This window comes from Cupressus sempervirens, chromosome 7, assembly GCF_028749045.1.
Source record: "Cupressus sempervirens isolate cs-2001-9-10 chromosome 7, ASM2874904v1, whole genome shotgun sequence".
NCBI lineage: Eukaryota > Viridiplantae > Streptophyta > Pinopsida > Cupressales > Cupressaceae > Cupressus > Cupressus sempervirens.
Genome location: NC_143124.1, coordinates 171,063,834 through 171,085,799, shown reverse-complemented (window position 1 = coordinate 171,085,799; position 21,966 = coordinate 171,063,834). Strand labels below are relative to the sequence as shown.

Genomic DNA, 21,966 nt, shown 5'->3' with positions numbered 1-21,966 from the left:
TTGATATTTCATCAAATCTAGATAATCACAGCATGTTAAAGATTGTAGTGTCACTCATCAAAGAGTTGTGGAACCACTATAAAGTGGAATTAGAGGTGCCTTTGGTGGCAATTTTTTCTGGTAACAGCATGTTAAAGATTGTAGTGTCACTCATCAAAGAGTTGTGGAGCCACTATAAAATGGAATTAGAGGTGCCTTTGATGGCTATTTTTTCTGGTAAAAAGGGATTAAGTGCGTTCTACCCATCTTCCATATGTATTCATATACAAGGGTCACCTTCCATGCCATAAATGAATGATACTCTCTCCAATACCCAATGATCCTTCTCTCCACAATTTGAGATATAGGGTGCCCATGCATGAGGGAAACCAACTACCTAAAATCTAATTTGGTACAGATAGGGAGGGTGCTGCTAAAGAATCTGAGTGTAGCATTAAACCTCCCAATTATATTTCCTTGAAATATTCTTCAGCCCTTCCAACAAATCCATTTTGTAGGCCATGAAGTCACATCTCTTTAACACATTTTCAAACAACTCACATGCGTTGTATCGATAAAGGAAGCTGTAATTATAAATTTTGATAACATTTATCATTTATTTATTCGCTGATGGATGTCCAACCTGATTACTCTTCTCCATATGTCTCTAGTAGGGTAACTTGTAATGAAAAGAACGATTAGACTCGCAGGAATGACAATAAAAATAATGAATATCCAACCAAGAAACAAGAATTGAAATAAATAGGAGATTTGGCACAATTTGTAGAAATCTAAACTAGGTTAATAAATAACTAGCTCTCCTCTGAACTCAGTAAATTAAGGGTGTGCAGGTGGGAGATCCTTGATCATGGATCTAGGGGCTTCCCAATAGATTACACTATAAAACTAATCTTCCTCAACTCCTCAGTATTAACAACATTGCGCCCATCAAACACAAAAGCGGGCTTCTCCATGTTCTCATAGATCTTACTGTAATCCATACTATTGAATTCATCCCACTCGGTCAAGATGCAGATCCCCTGGGCATTCCTAGTAGCCTCGTATGCATCGCAAACCACATTCACCTGCTTAGAGGCAGTGGGGTTGCTGGGGACTAGGTGCTATGGGTGATCTAAATAAAACTTATTCATGGCTAATTCCCTCCCGATCTGGTCTTCCGTCACTTATGGATCATAGATTCTCAATTGTGCCTTGTTACTGAATAAGCCATGGCACACATCAATGGCAACAGTTTCTCTTGTGTCCCGTGTCCTTCTTGAAGGTGAATCCTAAAATTGCTATCTTCTTGCCAGAAACACTATTGAACATGGATGAAACCACCCTGTTCACAAATCTATATTTCTGGTAGTCATTGATGCGGACAACCTATTTCTAGTAATGTGCAACATCTGCTAGGCCATTGCACTCATAGATGTATAGCGGGTTAAAAATATATTCCTGAAAGTAGGAACTATCAAAACCCACACTAGCATTCAAGAATCTGGGGCCTATATGTGAGTCTTTGCCCACAGCATATGCAACCTCTACAACATTAGCACCAGTTGTCTCACAGAGAGAAGACATGGCATTAACAGATGAGATCCATTGAGCCAGAAAGGCATTAGCTGCCAGTTCCCTTGTTCCCTAAACCTATATGGCTACAGGTAAATAAAACGCAAGAAAATATCACATGGTTAGGGTTTCTTCCAGAATGTCCCATTAGTTCAAAGAGTTTTAGGGCATCCTTACACATGTCATTTTGTGCATATCCTGCAATCATCGAATTTCAGGAGACCACATCTCATTGAGAAATTTTACCAAATTGTTCACATGCCTTCTATATGTTTCCACAGTTTGCATACATGTTAAGTAGGGCACTAATAACTATAACAACTGACAGCAATCCACTTTCAACTATAATTTGATGGTTGTCCATTCGTGGTAGAATGCTGGAAAAAGTGGAGAAATTTGAAATTTCAGCAGCTTAGAAGTCTCCGAGGCTTTTTCAACAACCCCAGTTTTTGTGAATATCTAGCAATCATCACATTCTATGTGACCATATCATGTTAAAACATTTTTGCAAATAGATGAGATACCTTGTTTATGCTCCCACGCTTTGAATACATGTCTTTTAGGGCATTCACAATTGAGATATCAAGAAAAAGTCTTATTTTGATTATGCTTTGATGGATGTCCATTCCCTATTCCAAAGCTCCCATTTTGGCATATGTCATGGAAATTGGCTTTACACCTGCCAATTGCATTTTCTTCAAAAGTCTCCAAAGCGTTTTTAAGAATCCTATTTTGTGCATATTCAGCAATCATAGCATTCCATGAGACTACATCTCATATAGACATTTTGTCAAATATTTCCCGCACCTGTCCTATCCTTCCACATTTGGCATACATGTATATCAAGGTACCCATCACCACAAGATTAGACTGCAATTGTCTTTCAGTTATTCTTTGAAGAATTTCTGCTCCCTATTCTAAAGCTTCCGCTTTGGCACATTCTGGAAGGACGTTAGAAACAGGTTGTAGAGTTTGGCCTTTGCCCAACCAGTTGCATTCTTAAAAATCTCCAAAATCTTTTCAACAACTCCATTTAGTGTATATCCTGCAATTATGGCATACCAACAAACAACATCTGGTCGAGACATTTTGTCAAAATGATGACATGCCATGTTCATCCTTCCACATTTTACATACATATCGACCCAAAAAATTAGAACTACAATATTTAATAAAAGAAAATCAATTACCCTCTGGGATGTCGAGAACCTATTCCAAAATCCCTATTTTGCATAGGCTGGGAGTACGCTGGAAAAGGTGAAATGATCTGGTTGAACACCTGTTTGTTGCATTTGTTTAAATAGAGAAACGGCCTCATAAATATACCCATTTCTTTGGTAAACTCATATCAGCAAAAACCTTATGAGCTTCCACCCAAGTCCCGCATTTGGCGTACATGTTTATAAGTTTATTTTGAAAAAATTATGTGTTCAGTAAATGCAAATCCCATATGAATTATGAGAGTGGATTTATTTACCTCCGAAAGCTACAATGTTGGCAATGTAGGAGAAAAATAATTGCAACGACAACTAAAAGTAATAATTGGGTTATGCGTTGCAAGAATCTCTAGGTTTAACCATCCCTCGCTGCATAATGTTGTAAAATTGAATAGGGCATTGCAAACAAATGCTTATGTAATAAAAAATTGTAGCTACCTACTCAATGTTATGCAAAGCCTTCTACATTTCCTCTCATGTTGTTAGAGTAGATGAAATGAAATGAGGGCAAAGCAATTCAAAAACTTAAAGTAGTATGCACCACATTAGTTGATAGTGATTTTAATGAAAATACATGGATCTTGAATTATTATAATAATTTTACCTCATTCTCTTTCTCCTCGCCACTTTTATTTCATTTACCAACTCCCTTTATTTCATTTACTAAGCCTTACCCATCTTAGAAACTAAATTAAACATTAAAAATCAATATACAATAGTTTTCATGCTATTTAATTTTTTAACAATAATCCTTATGTATATATGAATCCTCAAACTAAATTTATACATCTTTCACATTTAGTTTTCAAAGATTACTTACTTATATGGTATGCCATTTAAAAAAAAAACAAATATATCTTTATATCAATCCTAAAACTTAACTATATGAATATGATATATGAATTTATTTTTTACTATTATAATAAAACAATTGAAGAATAACCTTATAATAAATAGATAAAAGTGTTCTTATTTTTTTTATGTTATTAGTACTTGTTGATAGGCTAAGTACTATTGTATCACTTTTTGAATACCTCAAACTTAATTAGTGATTAAACTTCTTTATTTCCACCAATTGTAATCAATTTATTTAAAGTTTTCGTACAAAATCAATATATCATATAGTGTAGATGCAATTTTTTATATTTATAAACGAACAAAATAAATTTATATGCATCTCATTGGCTAAAAAATTTAGCTTCTTACCCAAACACTATAAATGTGCAATTGTTGAAGCACTTTTATTGGACATGTTGCATCAATTTATGAAATAATTTACCCAATATTATTCTAATGCATATTATGCATATTTATAATAATGGGATATAACATTAACAAATATAACACAATAACATATATATATATATATATATATATATATATATATATATATATATATATATATATATATATATATATATATATATATATATATATATATATATATATATATATATATATATATATATATATATATATATATATATACTGTGTGTAATTAAAAAAATGCAACACTAAACTACAATTAAGATCACTAAATAATACAACTAAAATATATTTAAAATTAGGATTATGGTTTAAAGGATCACATAAATACTTTTAGGATTATTATTAGGTTTTGGTTCTTAAAATTTCAACTATTTATTATAATTTAAAAAGTATTATAATAGTTAATCAATCAATATTTTTAATGTTTTATCATCTCATAGCTTTCTTGATATTTATGTTGCAATGTACTCTAAAGAATGTAAATGTAATAATGTCATTATGCAGATTCAAGTACAAATTGACAAAGTCATGCTAGAAGTGGCTCACCTATAGGAGCTACTTGCTTACTAGGGAAATGCCCCTTGTATAGTTGTCTGAGTGCCTTTGGATGCTTTTTTCAGTGACTGTACTCCTCCTCATAGTCATTGGAGATGTCAAAGTAGTTCCACTCACCACTCACAGACCCCCAGGTCATAGCCTCGTCACTACTCTCCCAATGGTGTCTCTCATGGCCATCGCCACTCAGCCTCGCCTTCTTGGAGGTTAGGCTCTAGTTGGTCCTTGGTGGCTCCCCTTGCTGTCACTAATGCAGGTTGGCCATCTACTCACCGTGACCCCAACTGGACTTTCCCTTAGCTAGATTTAGCCATCTCTCCTCCTAGAGACAAGGAAGATAAAGAAAAGGATACAGATGTTGTTGCTACTGACAGTTGGGCTCCCCCTTGGCCAACCCATAACCCTAAGGATTTCTAGGGTTCTAATGACAAAGACCCTCCTTCTAGCACTGTACTTGTAGCCTGAAGTTTTTTATTTCTATTTATATATGTTTTTTTTGATGAGTAGTTGATCTCTGGCCTTGGGCTATTTGAATTCACAGGGTGATCCTGTATTGTATCCTCTGGCCCCTTTTTTGCCTTTTTTTTGTGAATATGTACCTTTGAAGTTTCAAATTAATAGAGAAGGTCTATTCATCAAAACAAATGTTTAATACTTACAATAATAGTTATCAAATTATAATTTATATATAAAATTTAAAATATAATTAATTACAACAAGAGGCAAGCACTTTGCCATTGAGTGGCACTTGTTTTCTTACATCTCTTGTGAAGAAGAGAACTTACAAATAAATAAATAAAGAAAAATGTTATTTTAAATGTAAAAGTTATGAAAATTATTAATAGATATTACTACCCATAAATTTTTGATACATAAATTTTATATATGTTCCCTATTTAGACTAAAAGAATAATGTATATTTTCATATCTTCATTCATAGTTCTTTCATCAACATTTTAACTTAGTAAAATTTGAGAAATGACTAAAAATTAATCAAATGATAAGGAAAAGCACAAATAATATTTTCCAATTGAAGTTTTGTGACAATTTATTATTATTATTATTTAATTACAATTGTATTTATTTTTTAGAGTATAAATAAGATAGTTATTTTAATCTTTTCTTAAATTTTTTTTATGAAATAGATTTTGATTTTAGAAAGTAATTCTATTATCACCATAAATATTAAAATGATTTATTCTTTGTTGAAATCTTATTGTAAGTTAGAAGGTTGTGAAATATTTCATTTTCTCTTTAAGAAATTTTTGTCTATAATATTAGAGTAAATACCAGTCATTTTATTTTTTATATACATGGTATGCATAAATTACAAGACATGTTATGGTTGAAAATATTAATAAATGCAAATTCTAGAATAAATTATTAATATTTGAAAATTTATACTTTAATTCAAAAGTGTCTTATCATTTTGATTGATATATTGTTAGTCTAGAATATTTTTTGAAACCTAAGATTATTATTAAATTAATATTAATATTAGAAAATATAAAAATTATTTCCTAATCAAAACTAAGTTTACAAGAATCTACATTTTTTTCCCATAACTAAATGTGATGGATGCTATGTTTCCAGGTTCTTTTTTAGTTCATTATTCAGTGCAACAAGTACTTTGTTAATTACTCCAAGCAACCTAGGTTGCCAAACAAACTATTTACATAGGATTCCCATGGGGGGCTTAAGCTCTATGAGTTATGATCAAATTTGAAAGAAAAAAGAGCATATGAATAAAAGTTATTTATACTTAGGCAAGAGCCTACAACACAATGGTAAATTGTGAGCCTCTTAATCAGGAGGTCTTGAATTCAAATATAATCAAGCTTAACTAATAATTGAAATAATTAATTACAACAAATAATAATAATTAGCCTTGGCTTTAGCCTCTTACCATAAAAAAAAAAGTTATTTATACTTGTAAATTACAAAAAATAAGTAGGGTTCATTAGAATATTGATGAAGAATTCATTGATCATTCATTTAGTCATTTATATGGTTGATTAATTATTACTCACCAATTTTTTAGTCATTTATTAGATCATTTATTTAGTCACTTACATTTGTCTAACCTTGTGATTTTACCCACTGCCAAATTAGTCATTTATTTAATTACCTATACTTTTAAATTGAAAAAAAAAAATTATAATTTGATCACTTTTAGTCACATGACTAAAAATTTTAGTCTTGTGACTAAAAGTTTTAGTCACTTGCTCATTTATTCACCAAAATTCTACTAGTGAATATAATTCTCTGCTATCCTTTGTTCTAACGTATTTAATACCCATACTATTATTTTAATCAAAACTTGTGTCGTACTGTCTGTACACACATGTGCACTAGTATACATCTGTAAGGAAACTTGGCAATAAAGAATATAACCGTTTCCACATAACCCATAATAGATCTAAAATAAATACAGAATTAAAATCCACATGCAAGAGAATAGACAACATACCCACAAAATTGTGACACAAGATATACCCTGGGAAACCCTCATTGAGGGAAAAAACCCAGCCTCCAAAAGCATCCATCACCATGTATTATTCAGCAAAATAACCATTGCCATACAACCATGGAAGCCTTCATGGCCATAGCCACAACCAAACAAACTATGTGAACAAGCATGAATCCACACATCCCATGCCATGCTTTCAACCTTCACAAATGCTCCCTTGGCTAACCTGTCAAGCCTTGTCCCGCTCGACTCTTGCCTTTTGTCTTCTTGTCACTCTTTCTCTCTCTACAACAACTACCCTTGTGGCTGCTTATATAGTAGCAAGTCCCACAAAACCACCAAGTGGTATTACATAAACCATGTGCTAAAACCATGTGCTACCTAACCCGCTGACCCCACATTTAATATTGGGCATTTAATTCTTTTCCCCCAATATTAAATAATTACATGAAATATTATCACAATGTTACAATACAACTCATCAAGTATATCCCATGGGAATCTTTACATGTTGCACGTCCATCTAGGTACAACATTACATAATAAAATAAAATAATAAAATAACAATATTATGCAATGTGTGCAACACCCATTATCTCAACAATCTCCCACTTGTTGTATACATTGCATAGGGTCAATTCGTAGCCACATAAATGAACAAGGGAACAATCCCTCCTAGCACATCCACCATCATGGATCAAAATACACCAAGTGCTCCATCCTGGTACCCGCAATAAAATCAAAGTATCCAGCATCTCAAACATGAATGATCTCACCTCCTATTATGCCACTCCCACTGGACATACATAGAAGCCATCCAAAGAGAAAGCCACCCAACCTGTCGCATTAGAAGATCATAAAATCATGTACCAACTGAAATTCCAAGCACAAAAACTTGATCCAAAGGTAATCACATGTATCTGTAGTTGTCAAAATATCCATAGCTGAAATAGCACCCACAGCAAAGTGCCAAACCCATCCAACTATCCATACCTCAAAGGTATAACAAGTGAATCTCATATCACCGACATATCCAATCTGCAACCTGCAATCACAAGCCTCAAGAGCAATACCTGCCACATATATACCAAGAAGCTCCCACTGCAAAAGATAATGTCAAATCTATGACCAATCCACTCAACACATCTCAAAGAAGTGAATCCATGTAGTATCAAGGATATCCACAATACATCAACTGATATCCTGCAAGAACAACTCTCATAACAAGTCTCCAATGCTCTCCCAAGTTCACCACAACCAATAGAGGAAAGAGAAAGAAATAACCATGTCATCTCTCACATGACATACATGAGCACAAACCAGTGATCACAATATCTAACCAATCTCAAATCCAATGTAGGCAAAACTAAACATCCAGGAAGATAACCAAGACCAGAGAAACCATGCAAATCATAACCTGTATCATGTCCTACACACACCTCTAGATGTAAACTGTGCAAGTATGATCTCCTCCATAAAACCCCAACAAGAAGCCTCAACAACACCCAAACCATACCATATAACTCATCATGGATGTAAGCCTCTCACAAGAAGATCAAACTCAATAAAACCATTCCTAAACCAAGGAATAACCATTCCTAATCCAAGGAATATGCCCAATATAAAACCATCTCCCAAATTCAACCAGCATAACAACATATGCACATGGAGATAACCAATGCTAAACCATCTCTCAAATGAACCCTCCAGAACTAACTCATGTACCATAGCTCAAGATCCATATCCATGAAAGACAAGCATAAATATAATGCAACTGAGAGAAACAATGGGCTATACCTCTCAAGTAGCAAACTGCCGAGTAGACCAAGAGTGGGGAATAAGAATGCTCATCAAGATACCCAAGTCTCCAACCAAGACTCATCTAAGAACAATCTCCTCTCAAGTCCATATCAGGTGACTGCCCCTCGGACTTCCTGCTGAAACCATCAATTGTCCAAACAAATACTTCTCTAATCCAAGAGAAATCAGCGTCACCACCGTCTCTAAGTATCCATGAGCATCTGTAACCAATCAATCCATGCCAACTCCAAATGCAACATAGCAATATCATGAAGTATCTAGCTTATGATCAATGTACTCAATACCAAGAAACTAAACCAAGATCAATGTCAAAGTTCCAACCATGGCCTCAGGAACATAAACATGACAACATGATCTTACCATCTCAACTAAAGAGATAACATGCTCCATATGAACACACTATAACATGTCACAACTCTAAACGCATATCAAGAGTATACCATGACATAATAATGAAACCATCCTCACACCAAGGATAACATGCCAAATAAAAACATAAACCACACCTTTGCCAAGAATCCTGTGAGTCCTCAAGATGCAACCATCTCCACACACCATGAAGAAAACCATCTCCTCATACCAGGAAGAACCATCTCCACATACCATGAAGATAACCAAGAACTCCATGAGTCCTCAAGATCTAACCATCTTCAAACACCATGAAGATAACAAGTGCACCATGCAAATGTCAAAGATGCTTCTGCAGCAACAGGATCTAAGACAAACCTCCAACATCTGCAAACACTCAATAAATATATCAATGCCAACAACTCCCACTCAACCATGGTACCAAGTCACCTATGGCATCATAAAATCCATCCTCTCCAAACCAAGAAGATATAAACTAAACCAGGAACTAATCCTGCACTGTCACCCCATCACTGTCACAAGCTCCCACTAAACTATGTATCCAAGCTATCCATGACATAATGATGAAAAACCATCTTCTAACCATGAGAATCAACCAAGGTATCAAACCATCAAAGAACTCAAAGTGCACATCATGAGATCCTCAAAAGAAACTAAATAACCATGATCCTCAACCAAGAAGATGTACCACCATAACCGAATCAGAAATCCAAGCTAATGAACATCAAGGATGTACCTGTATATCCAATCATGTCATGCCAAAATCCATGACACCATGATCACATCCATGAACCGAGCATCTGGTTCTCAAAGTGTCCAACCTGTTAGCATAGTCAACCACAATCCTCCACCATGACTGTACCTGGTAACAACATCTCATCCCTTCTACATGAAGATAAAATCATGTGACTTAGGGCATAGACAACCCAAAACCAAGCCACCAATCTAAATATGCATCAATAATGAAAGATCAATGGGCAAAGACAACCCATAACCAAGCTATAAATGCAACCTGTAAGTATAGACCGCTTACAACACTGCACAACTTGTAGATCCAACAAGCCATCATGCATATCCAAACCAAACATTGATAACCATATCATCATGAGACCAATCTGAAATATGAACTGAGTATACAATGACATCAAATCTTAAATCTTCAATGCCATAAACTCACAATGTTACCATAGTCAAAATATACCATAAACAGTTTAGATAAATATATCAACAAATAAATCATGCCAAACTTGCACCAAATCTGAACCAATGTGTAGAGCTCTCCAAGAGCTTTCCATTGACTACTCGAAGTCCAAAATTTGACTCCGTATGCCCAAGTTATGCCCTAATCCGTTCTCAAAATAAATAACATCTGACTTTAGGGCTCTGAAAACCTGACAAAATTTTAAAATCACAGAACCAAACCTACACCATCTTGTAGTACTCTAAATTAGCTTTCCAACGCCTGTAAGAACTCTAAAATCCGATATTCTGAGAGAAAGTTATGGCCATTTTACTAAGACAGTCTTTTTACCATTTTCAGTACGATTTTTCATTTTTAATTTTTTTTCAGTGACGAAAATTCCGACGGGATTAAATTTGACGGCCATCATGGGCTGAAACCAAAAAAATCTTTCATTTCCTGTGAACATGGCCAAACTAGGGCATATTATATATCAAATTTTATGGAAATGTTGACCCGGATCCAATGGTGAGGTCTGTTTTTACCCAGGAGGTCATTTCTGCAAGCTACCCCCCAAAACTCTCATTTAAATGAAACATCCGAAAAACCTTTTTATCCAACAATTTCCCATGCCCAAATCTTTTAACATCCCATCATAACAGCAAATCCAAAACCCTCAGACCTGCAATAATTATTCATATATCTTGCCCTTTTCTTTTATCCTCTCATGCATTCCCATGGATTCAACCTAGGGTTACAATAATAAAACCATAGCTCTGATACCACTTGTAAGGAAACTTGGCAATAAAGAATATAACCGTTTCCACATAACCCATAATAGATCTAAAATAAATACAGAATTAAAATCCACATGCAAGAGAATAGACAACATACCCACAAAATTGTGACACAAGATATACCCTGGGAAACCCTCATTGAGGGAAAAAACCCAGCCTCCAAAAGCATCCATCACCATGTATTATTCAGCAAAATAACCATTGCCATACAACCATGGAAGCCTTCATGGCCATAGCCACAACCGAGCAAACTATGTGAACAAGCATGAATCCACATATCCCATGCCATGCTTTCAACCTTCACAAATGCTCCCTTGGCTAACCTGTCAAGCCTTGTCCCGCTCAACTCTTGCCTTTTGTCTTCTTGTCACTCTTTCTCTCTCTACAACAACTACCCTTGTGGCTGCTTATATAGTAGCAAGTCCCACAAAACCACCAAGTGGTATTACATAAACCATGTGCTAAAACCATGTGCTACCTAACCCGCTGACCCCACATTTAATATTTGGGCATTTAATTCTTTTCCCCCAATATTAAATAATTACATGAAATATTATCACAATGTTACAATACAACTCATCAAGTATATCCCATGGGAATCTTTACATGTTGCATGTCCATCTAGGTACAACATTACATAATAAAATAAAATAATAAAATAACAATATTATGCAATGTGTGCAACACCCATTATCTCAACAACATCATCATGACACTATCAAAGAACTTTCCCCAACTATGCATAAGCTAACCCTCAATGAGTCATCCATACACATCATATCTACTCTCTGTGTTGCTGCAAACTATCTAACACTTCAACAAATTTCTATCTCTAAATGCATAAATGAAATGTTGAATACATGTTGCCATAAATGACAACTATCAAGACATTGTTCTGACCATATTGGCAACATTTGGTACCTTTTTTGTGCTTGAATTATGTTGATGAATTCTATCTTCTAGGGGGCATAACTTCTTCATTATGGCTCCATTTTTCAATCTAAAAAAAGTGTCAGAAAGCTCTTATCAAGGACATTCTAGATTCTCTGTCACTTCACTAGTATTTTATACTAGGTACTTTTAATTCATTTTTGAATCTTTTTTTTCTCTTTTCTCATTTACGCATTCCTTCTAGTAGCTATGGTTCAATTTTTTGCATTGTGGGGGGTTTTTCGTTATATTGTTCTATTATTTACTTATGTAAACTAAAACTTCATTAAAAAAAAATTCAAAACCTTTTAAAACAATTCAGATACCTCTTCTTGTCTAGAACTTCTGACCCACATAACTATCACACAAGGAAGACCTTGATGACATAGCTTCTCTGGTCAAAAGGGTTGCGGTCTTGTTTAGATATAGTGTAACTAGTTTTACAGAGGCCTTTTTAGGTCATGCAACAAAGTAACAAGATGGATGAGGCAGTAGGATTGATAGCTTTATAGGTCTCCAATAGTCTACAGTTTCATCTTGATGGGTGTAATACCCCTCTAGCTATGTGGACCAAGCTTGAACACTTGTTTGGTACAATGAATGAGTTCAGGGCACTTTAGATTGAGGTAGAGCTTATCTCTCTTATACCAAATTCTTTTTCTTCCATTAAGGAGTTCTTGATGATGTTCAATCAACAAAGATCTTTATTTAAGGGTTGTGGGAAGATGAAGATTGACATTGAGTACATTTATCTTATTCTTTCTATGCTTCATGGAAACTTTCCAATGTTTACTTCTACCTTCTATTCCACCAAAGATGCTTTGGGTCATAGATTTACCATGTCATCCTTTGAGGTTTTGTTGATCATTTGACTCGAGAGAAAGCTAAGATCTCTTAGTTGGATTCTCTCATAGTCCCACACACTTACGCATTGGTAGCTCATTCATCTTCAGGGATGAAGGAGAAGACATAAATCTCATTTTACAAAATCCTAGATTGATTCTAGCACTCATAGTTCATCAAGTCCACCTCCTACTAATGGGTGTAAACCAAAGCTAGAAAGATAGAAGTGTGCTTATTGTAATAAGCCTGATCATGATGAGTCACATTGCTATGAGAAGAAGTTAGATGGGTATGCCAAATAGGTTTCAGATTTCATCGCTCTCTTTTAGAAGAGAAACATTGATATTACTTCTACTTCTTATAGATCTTCTTCATCATCATTATTTCAGTCAGATGGTAAAGATATAGGAAACGGTTATGCACTATGTGAAACTACTATTCCTCATTCCTCTAGATGGTTATTGGATTCAGGTGCTTCACACCATATGGAATCTTCTTAGGATTTGTTCTCTTCTTTTGAGGATTCTCCTACTCCACACATTTTGATGGGGAACAACACTGTTATGACTACATGTGGGAAAGGTTCTTTTGACATTGATGATGGTGTATTTCATGGTGTACTTTATGTTCAACCTTTTTCCTCTAACCTTCTCTTTATTTATCAGATTCTACACATAGTGGGACAAGGAAGATAGTTGAGTTTCCACAAGATTTAGTGCACATTAGAGATAGTGAGATAAAAAATATTATTGGGCATGTGTAGGATCATGGTGTGCCAAAAAGTGGCGATCTGAAAAATCTGTAGTTTGAAAATATCTCAAACCATTTCAAAATCTATTCCATCTTTTTTCCCACCCACCTTGATACTAAATGAAAACAATTAATATGTTTATCAGGTTTGTTGTATCTTTTGATACCAAACCTATATGGTCAAGTTTAAAAACATCCTTGCTTTTGTCCTATTTTTATGTGATTTTTACTTCAAATATGTAGCTGAGGACTTTTTTTTAACCAAAATTTGATGAAATGAAAAAGATTTCTTAAGAATGTTCTTATCTTTCCATAAATGTAAGGTTTGTCAAATTATGAGTTTAGTAAGTAATTATTACTTATTTTCTAATGGATTTATGGATGAAGTTTTGACTGGCACACTACTTAAAAACAACTATAGCTCTCAAATGGTAAGACATTTTTGTAATACAAAAAATGCATCACATTCTATGTTTCTTGTACCATAAGGGAAAAAAATGAAAAATTGAATTTTGCAGAGTTTTGAATTAGTTAAGGTGGTTAGACACGAGAGTTTTTTAATTCCAAAAATACTAAAGTCAAAAATTAATTATTAATGATTTATTTAGAATAAAAATACTCAAAAATATATGTCATGTCCAGACATGAGTCTACTACTTATATCTAGAATATTATTAAAAAATATTATCATTTGATTTTGTTTAAGGTGATTAGACACACATATACATCTAATTTTTGTAATATTGTATTAAAATTCAAAATTTTGACCAATCAATTTTTATTTATTTTGAGATAAGTCCTATCATTTTAGAAACTAGATTCAATTTGCTAGAGATTCTTTTCTCTCAACTTTTTGATATAAAGTTAATAACAAGTAGAAAATTGTTAGAATTGGTAATCTTTTCTTGGTTGTATTTATTAAATGGGATAAACCAAGGTATCCCTTATGTTATTTGTTCCCTAGTCCACATGTGAGGACAAGTCTATTTTTGTAATTCCTTTATTAAGGAAATAGTTATTCCTCCTTAAGATAATTATGACACTTGTTATGCACACACTTATGAATGTGGCAATCATTCACATGGGAGTTACAAATGCCTCCTCTTCTCATCTCTTTATAAGAGATGCTTCTCTCTCATTCTAAACACACAATCACTATGTAGTTCTTGTAATGAGCTAGTGGCTCCATTTTCTCTCTTCTCTCTCCTTTCATTCTTTAGGCATTTGCTTCATTCATATTATTCACAAGGGGTTTTCTTTGCTTCCCCCTTTCAAAATCCTTGTCTCCTTTCTTTGTTGATCTTGGGAAGCTCTTATAAATGATGGTAATTATGTTCATCACAAACTCACTTGGATTAAGTTATAATTCTTTATGTTTAGTTCATTTCAATTTTATTATTTCTAACATGGTATCAGAGCATTTAATCCTTGTTTTGAGTTTTAAGGTTATCATTCATTGGAAGCGCATCATATTGAATAATCTCTACCTTGGTATCTCTATTAAAAAAATTATTGAATTTTTTTTGCTCTTGTTTTAACAAGTAGCATTTATTAATTTGAGTTTAATAGTATTTATTATTATTATTTTTTTAAATTTCCCTAACATTTTATTGAAGGGATCACTTAAGTAATAATAAATAATGTTATTTATATCTTATATTATAGTCATTCATAATATATTTGAAATAATTTTTCTCTCATTTAGAATTTTTTAAAAAATATATATTTTCCTTTCATATATATATTAGAAATTGTTTTTTTAAAATTTATTTATGATTAAAATTCTTATTTCTCTTTCATTCTATCTTTGAAAATATTCTTTATTTAAATGATAATATTTAATCCTAATTTCTTTTTTAAAAAAAGTCTGGACACTCCTATTTGAAAGTTTCCTTATTACTCTTACTTTTCTTTTAGAACTTACCTTTTATTTTAATATCATAAGTCTCTTTTTAGTAGTTTCCTTTTTTCTCCCTCTGTCTTTGATTTTTTCCTCACCTATTTTAATCCTGTTACTCTTCCCTTCATTATTTTTTTTGATTCATTTTTTTTTCCTCTCTTGTTTCTTGCAATTGCATCTGCAGAATTCAGGGCTTCAACTATAGTTGCTTGGGATTCATTTTGCCCTGAAACATCAGGCTCTTCTCCTGGCCTAGAAGTATTTTGCACATCACTGTGTGCACCGACCCATATATAGCCATTTCAGCCTAAAATCATATCAACTCCATATGTCTGAGCCCAGGTTCGAACTGGGTACCTTTATTCCATATTCCTCAAGAATATGAAAATGTTGTTTCCATCGCTTCACAAGATAAGAAGAGCTTGTAATAAGCTGACCATTCTCTAACTTTCCATTCTTGTCACTCCGTGTGAGATTTGCATCGCATAACCTTATAATCTGCGAGATTTGCATTTTATGAATGTTAGTAGAGTGACCTTTTATGTAAGAGGCTTTGCATGCATTAGTTTAATAAGTTTTTCGTGTAAAAAAATTTTAATAAGTTTTTTTTAATCGCTCTTAATTAGCAAGTGTTAACTTTTTATAAAGTCATTTTATTCTAAGCAAAATTTAAATCTCATAGGTTTAATATAACATTTTTATTATTTTAGTAATAACATGCTTTAAATAATGGCTAAGCTTACATTTAAGTTTTAAGTTTTTATTGATAAAGCATGAATGCTTTAAGTTTTAAAAGACATTTTATGTATTACTTTATTAATAAAGCCTTATTTCTTAGTTTTATTTAATAAGCCTTTAGAATGGTCTTAGCATAAGTTATAAAATTGATTTATAACTTAAATGTTTGACATTCTCATATTTCAAACTCTTTCAAAAACATTAATTAAGATTCCATATTCTCAAGTCATAAAATTTGGTTATAACCTATAAGTTATAAAATTAATTTATAACCTACAAGTTTGGTTATTTACTATTACTTTGCGAGTTATAAAATTTATTTATAACTTGTACGTTTGGCTTTAATAATTATAATTTGTATTAGTTAGATACTACTTTTAAGTTTCTATTTTAAGGATATTTGTAGATTCTTTAGTAACGTTTGGACAAAACATTGGTAGATACAGTTTCTATATTTGCAGAAGAATTATTCCTCTAATGTTTTTTGCAGGTCTGCATCATTATTCACCTGTTACAACATCTATTCTAAGATATTCTCTGACAACTTTTTATAACTCTAAGTCTTCCATTTGTAGCATTACATGATAAAGAGAAATCATTGCTAAAAAAAGGGTTGTTGCTAATTAACCACATTATCTGTTCATGTAAGATGCTTTTTCGGCTTTTATCATTCTGAAAATTTAGTTTCTTTTACAAAAAAGCACTCTATTTTGGCAATCATTCCTAATAATTGCAATTAGATTCTGTTATCTAAAAGTACTATTTAAGAAGATTTTGTCTTTATTCAAAATGTTCATTCTACTTGATCTATATATATATATATTTAAAGATCCTTCCAATATTGTGACTTATCATATATTTATTTAAGTATATATGGGTGCACACATATATACCCAGATAAATATATAATTTTATGACTATAATAATTCAGAAATTGATTTATACCTTCACAAAATGAATTAAGTACCTATGTTTACCATCAATGGAGTTTTATACCTGATATACATATTTTGTTTATTTTGATCATCCTTGGATCTCTGCATTTTGAAAATAAAGTTTAATTCATTTTGAGTGGATTATGAGTTATCTTACACATTTTCCTTTGACTTTATTGATATGTTGATCATTCTATGCCCATGTTGGCACTTTATGGTTTTATACCATTGATATACATGATTTATATGATATTTTTTTTGAGTTGCATAGGGAGCCAATTTTTTCAAGGATAACTATGTAGGTCCCCTCAGTATAACTAATACATAGTTTCCTTATCTGACCCATGGAGTATACCTTCATCCTATATTGGTGTGCACTCATTTTATATGGAGTTTCCCTCCATTTGGTTCTATTGGTTCCACTTTGAAAGATTAATATTTATATGGAGTTTCCCTCCATTTGATTCTATATGCTCTATTTTGAAAGGTTGATATTTATGGAGTTTCTCTCCATGTTGTTCCATTTTGTTCCTCAATGCAAGGATGATATTTTATGGGGATTTCTTATTTCAATCTCTTTATCTCCTTGGTGTATGCTCCTAGTTTTGATTTAGTAATGGTATGACTTCCTACAGCTTTCTTATTTTTGAGTGTATAGGTGACGAGGCTACCATATGTTGGAGCACTCCAATATTGGAGACTCTATTTGAGAAAGTTGTTTTGACCCATGATGATTTTTCGTGGCAATGAAGTTGCTTGTCCATGATGGATTCCAATTTGAAGGCAATATGTTGTTACACCCTCATAATCCATTTGTTTGAGTATCCTAACAAATCATGATAATTCTAATTTGATCAGCATGTCTCTCTCTTTACTTTATTTTCATGTATTAATGTGATAATGATCTGCATACTTTATTGCTTAGATCACGAGTCATGCATGTTATGGATTGATCACCCATTAACTTGTAGTGGGATTATTCATTAAGTGGACTGTCTATATCCACGTGATTGATGCAATGTTGATGCATATATCATTAATTGGCCTTGTCTATGGTCATTAGTACATTAGTATAATATCCCATTCATGAGAATTCTGATCAAAATTTTTGATAATATTTTGAGCATATACTTCATTTTGATATCAGGTTATCTCCATTGTTTTGTGGTAACATGTTTTATTTTCCTCTATTTCTCTATGAAAATTTTCTTATCCTTATTCAAAAGGATTTCTAATTTTCATATAAGATGAAATACTTCTTGTGGATAGTTGTCTTGTTTCTTGTGTCTATGTTTTTCAGGTAATCCATCCATCACATACAAGATTTTGTGTACTTTAATGACCTATCTACTTCTCTCTTGGCTCTACGAAGATCTACATACACTCACAAGAGACCTTTTGCATTAGTGAAGATCAAGTTGCTGCTATCTAGAATTTCATTGTAAAAATTTAGGTTTAATACCCTTTGATGTAATCTCGGACCCAAGTAAAGATTAAAGGGGGGTGTTAGAATTGGTAATCTTTTCCTGGTTGTATTTATTAAATGGGATAAACCAAGGTATCCCTTATGTTGTTTGTCCCCTAGTCCACATGTGAGGACAAGTCTATTTTTTTAATTCCTTTATTAAGGAAATAGTTATTCCTCCTTAAGAGGATTATGACACTTGTTATGCACACACTTATGAATGTGGCAATCATTCACATGGGAGTTACAAATGACTCCTCTTCTCATCTCTTTATAAGAGATTCTTCTCTCTCATTCTAAACACACAATCACTATGTAGTTCTTGTAATGAGCCAGTGGCTCCATTTTCTCTCTTCTCTCTCCTTTCTTTCTTTAGGTATTTGCCTCATTTATATTATTCACAAGGGGTTTTCTTTGCTTTCCCCTTTCAAAATCATTGTCTCCTCTTTTTGTTGATCTTGGGAAGCTCTTATAAATGATGGTAATTATGTTGATCACAAACTCACTTGGATTAAGTTATAATTCTTTATGTTTAGTTCATTTCAATTTTATTATTTCTAACAAAAATTGCACGTCAAGTTGACATAACTCTTTTGTTTAAAATTTTTTATTGCCACTTAAGAGCATAGTTTGGTTTACCATGATCCTACACATACCCTATTCATAGAGGGACTGTTGATTATGGTTCCTACCTATATTCCTTCTCACATTGTGCTTCACCATCTTCACTATCAGAGACTCACTCTTTTTTATTTTCATGAGAGTCTACTAAGGTGAAGTCAGGTCTCTTTAACTTATGTGTTGTTCCTGAGACTAGTGTTGTGACTTTTACACCTCAACCTCCTATTTAGATTTCATCTCTTGCACATGATTACTCTTCAACATTTCTTACTTTTGTAGCTCTAGTCATCAAGCCACCTACTGCAGTCATTGAGGATATATCAAAGGACACACATCTCCTCTTAGATGATAGATTCAACTCACCTATTATCCTATCTCCATTGGAGATTATATTTTAGGATTCTCTTGCCTTCTCCTTTGAGCATTAGCTAGGACTTCCAGTGTTGGAAATATGATTGAAAAGATCATTGCGGGAGATTGTTGCAAAGAGGAAGATTATTTTTAATAGAATGTTTTCAATCATTGTTTTTTCATTGATGTCAAACTTACTATTTGAAGGAATGACATTTTCTTATAAGATCCAAGTACTATCACTTAGTTGATTGATGAAGAGGATTTGAACAATAAGATGTAACAAGAGCACCTAAGGGAAAGGTTGAGTTATGATGTTGTGATGAAGTGCAAGGATTAGTTAAGACAATGGTGAAATGATGTACTGATAACATATTCAAAGATATAGAGGTTGGTCACACTTAGAAACATTAGAGGAAGAAGTTGTAACAAGGTTGATTGCAAAGCTTAAACTAAGTGCATTAGTGGGTGCCAAGAAAGCTATTTGAATCCAAGAAAATTCTTAGTTGGAGCCGAGCAATAGGAAATTCTAGTGTGTGCCAAGTGATCTTCAAGTGTCGAGCATTAGTAAAACAGAGTTGATGTTGAGTAACATAGTATGTGTCAAGCTGCTACATTATTTTAAATGATGAAGATTCGCCAAATATGAGCTGACTTAGTAGTTACCTTGAATTTTTTGAACCATTTGAAGGATAAGGATGATGAGTTGGTGGCACAGAATTCTATGTAAACCATTTTTGGGTGGATTCAAAAGGATTATTCAAGAAGTTTCTAGAAAAAACAACATATGGGTTAGATACAATGAATCTTACCTAATCCATACAAATTGAAATTAAAGAATGGAAGATTCAAGCAGGAAGTGGAGTTCCAGACTTTTATTTAAGGAGTCATAGACCAAGAAGAAAATGCTATTGATGCTGCTGCTACAAAAGAGCGAAATTTGCGAAGTGGCTAGAAGGGTGTCAAGAAGAAGACATTTAGGAGAAGGAAGAGCATAGAGGCTCTACTTCTATAAGTGGTCATGAAGAGATGATTTCACTGGTACATTGAGCATGGAGACTCAAGGAGACTAAGCTTGAAAAGAGGGCAAGCTATCAAGAGTTGTAGAGACTGAAGACTAGGCAATGGTATGAGCTAAAGAGTGATTTGAGATCTACAAAGTTAAGTTTTATGTTGTAATTAGGTCAAAGATTTTTTAATACTCTCTAGAAATTGTATTAGGTATGAAAATCCTATGGACTTAGGTTGGCCTAACAACCATTTGTAAATCCTTTAATATGGTGGAATTCCAAGTGAATGTTCTAAAGTCCTCTAACCAGGCCCACTTCTAACATGGTGGATAAATCCTCTAACAAGGTCACATTTAACAGTCCGTTGTAAGCTTTTAACAGGGCATCACTTTAGAAGAGTGAGAATTTATTAGAATGTTACTGGTGGTTTTTCTAAAATTGGGTTTCCACATAAATCATTGTGTTATGTGTTGATCTTTTATGTGTTATTCTTGCATGTTGATTTACAGTAACTTGCTGAGTAGGAATGTTAAAGCTTGGATGAATGAATGCTTGAATGGGCTCACTACACTTTGTGAAAAAGTTTGAATTGGACATGTTGGACCTTGAATAACTGATTCACCTCCACCCCCCCCCTCAGTTATTTTAAAGCATTTCTAGCAATAGGTATTAGATCCATCTGCTATCTTAGTTTCAAGGTACTAGAAGAAGGAAGATCAAGATGTCTAAGAGAGAAGTTCCCAAGCTCAACAAAAACAACTTTGTAGGATGGAAAAGTCTAATGAAATTGCACCTTGGATCAATAGGTGACTATGAAAAAACCTCAATTGGAACAGAACATGTAAATCCAACTGGACCTCTTACTGCAGATTATTTGAGCAAAAGGAAGGAGCATAATTAGGCAATGCTAGAGATTGCTAGAGATTGCTTCTACACTCAGCTATGCAAAATATGATGACATCAAAGATTGTGACACTGTTGAAATATTCAAAATGGGAAGAGTACTTTTGAGAGGGGGGGGGGGGGGGGGGGGGGTGAATTAGAAGTACCACACTTTAGCCTTTTCAATTTCTTTAAAACAAATAACTGAAAGTAAATTGTATGCATGTAAACATATTAAATAAACATAAAGCAAACACATGCATTAACACACATTTCACTAGATTTGGCAACCCAGAAACCCTCTAGGAATAA

General features: G+C 33.3%; 1 pseudogene; it reads right to left on the bottom strand.

The window, feature by feature from the left end:
• Nucleotides 1-845: 845 nt before the first annotated feature.
• LOC149546066 (UDP-glucose 6-dehydrogenase 3-like) lies at nt 846-1,308 on the bottom strand (annotated as a pseudogene).
• Nucleotides 1,309-21,966: the final 20,658 nt, after the last annotated feature.